General features: G+C 58.6%; 1 non-coding gene across 1 annotated transcript in view; it reads right to left on the reverse strand.

The window, feature by feature from the left end:
- The window catches only part of LOC124732170, a 1,910-nt gene extending 1,012 nt beyond the window's left edge, over positions 1-898 (reverse strand). Inside the window, exon 1 of the ribosomal RNA XR_007008591.1 lies at positions 1-898. This exon is cut by the window's left edge and continues 1,012 nt beyond it. This is a non-coding gene — a ribosomal RNA (small subunit ribosomal RNA).
- Positions 899-2,500: the final 1,602 nt, after the last annotated feature.

The raw sequence follows: 2,500 nt of genomic DNA on the forward strand, positions 1-2,500 counted from the left end.
ATGCACACAGTATTCAGGCGGGCTTGCCTGCTTTAAGCACTCTAATTTGTTCAAAGTAAACGTGCCGGCCCACCGAGACACTCAATAAAGAGCACCCTGGTAGGATTTCAACGGGGTCCGCCTCGGGACGCACGAGCACGCACGAGGCGGTCGCACGCCTTCAGCTCGCCCCACCGGCAGGACGTCCCACGATACATGCCAGTTAAACACCGACGGGCGGTGAACCAACAGCGTGGGACACAAATCCAACTACGAGCTTTTTAACCGCAACAACTTTAATATACGCTATTGGAGCTGGAATTACCGCGGCTGCTGGCACCAGACTTGCCCTCCAATAGATACTCGTTAAAGGATTTAAAGTGTACTCATTCCGATTACGGGGCCTCGGATGAGTCCCGTATCGTTATTTTTCGTCACTACCTCCCCGTGCCGGGAGTGGGTAATTTGCGCGCCTGCTGCCTTCCTTGGATGTGGTAGCCGTTTCTCAGGCTCCCTCTCCGGAATCGAACCCTGATTCCCCGTTACCCGTTACAACCATGGTAGGCGCAGAACCTACCATCGACAGTTGATAAGGCAGACATTTGAAAGATGCGTCGCCGGTACGAGGACCGTGCGATCAGCCCAAAGTTATTCAGAGTCACCAAGGCAAACGGACCGGACGAGCCGACCGATTGGTTTTGATCTAATAAAAGCGTCCCTTCCATCTCTGGTCGGGACTCTGTTTGCATGTATTAGCTCTAGAATTACCACAGTTATCCAAGTAACGTGGGTACGATCTAAGGAACCATAACTGATTTAATGAGCCATTCGCGGTTTCACCTTAATGCGGCTTGTACTGAGACATGCATGGCTTAATCTTTGAGACAAGCATATGACTACTGGCAGGATCAACCAGGGAGCTGCGTCAACTAGAGCTGAGCAGCCGGCCGCCCGGGAGTGTGTCCCGGGGGCCCGCGCGAACACGCAAGCGTCCGCTCAATCATTCTGCAAACAGGAGGAGGCTGAGCTCCCCTGCACAATACACCTCGAAACCCTCTCAGGTCCCGGCGGCGCGCAGCGCCGTCCCAAGTACTTGGTCGGGTTCGAGAGAGGCGCAATCGCCCGGAGTTAGGCGAGTAGACGCTTTCGGTGCGACCACCCGTGCTCCCAACTGAGCTTGCCGCTGCCGACAGAGGCCCGGGAGCGTGCTGTCGTGGCATTGCCGGCGGGAGACAACACGCGCCACCTACGGTGACCGGCAGCTCCAACGCCAGCGCCACAGAAGGACAAAAGCCCCACTTGGGTGCCGAAGCGAACTCTCCCAGCACAGCGCACGCGCCAACACATCCGCACAGCTGCGATACAAACCACCAGCGAGAACCGCTGGGGCGACCGAGCAGCAGACGGCGTCGCGGCGCCGAGCGCCGGGCGGCGGCGCATCCTCAACGCACACAGTCCTCAATCGGACCAGCACACTGAAGATGTCCACCGCGCTTCGCACCGGGCCCGCGAGGACCTACTTTGGCCGCACGGCGCCGCGCGCAGGGTGCGCCGGCGCGCAGCTGCGACGCCTGCCGCGTCCGTCGGCCGGCGCGCCTGCCACTGGCCGCCCCCACCAGCCGGCTGTAGCGCGTGCGCCCACGCACCGCGCGGCCAGCACGCCGGGAGGCGCCCCCTCACCGGCCGGGGACGGTCCCACCCAGCCACCGCCGCGTATCGCTTCACACCCAGATGCCGTTCAGTTTCGTCGGCATGGTGGGTATCGCTGGAACAACCGGTTAGTACCTCAACCTATCGTCGCCATCACCGATTCACCCCTAGCGAGAACAACCGCACCACAACAGGTTACCATTTGTTCATTTGCGTAACTTCACCAGAAAACGCAGGCGTCCATCGCCATTTGCAACTTCAACGATTATTGCATGCCTGTGTCAGGTGTCACGCCACACTACGTCTGCCCACATACACGCAACAAAATGTGCACGCCTAGACAATACGTGGAAGGTGGCCCCCGTACGTATGCGATGTCCATTGCTCGAACGACTGTCAACCGGCCTCTGTAGCATGTCGCAGATATGGAACGCGGTGCACCATGCCATCACGGTGTGTGAGGAGAGACGACTAGGTCCGAATACATCAACAGACAGCTCATGCTGATCGCCATCCACGGCGTCCGTTCCTCCCACACGTCTCTATGGCGTACCACACTGCAATCCAGCTCTCATAGGGAGACGACACGTAGCTGCGTGCACAATATTTGCACTGTATGGTCCGCCGTTTTTGGGCGCAGTCGTTGTGCGGTCACACATGTGCCACGATGTATCATTCAGTACATAAGGACGAATGTGCAGTACAGATTGTGGTTCACGCGTACGACATCAGCGGACAGTTGACACAGGCCGCACCACAACGTAGCCTGAGTACGTCGCATGCGAAGGGCATTGAACATGCAAACTTCTCACCAACCAGCTTGCGAAGGCAGGGGGCAAGGTGGGGACGTGGGGAGGGGCGGCATGTACGT

Source organism: Schistocerca piceifrons, unplaced genomic scaffold, assembly GCF_021461385.2.
Source record: "Schistocerca piceifrons isolate TAMUIC-IGC-003096 unplaced genomic scaffold, iqSchPice1.1 HiC_scaffold_1324, whole genome shotgun sequence".
Classification (NCBI taxonomy): Eukaryota; Metazoa; Arthropoda; class Insecta; order Orthoptera; family Acrididae; genus Schistocerca; species Schistocerca piceifrons.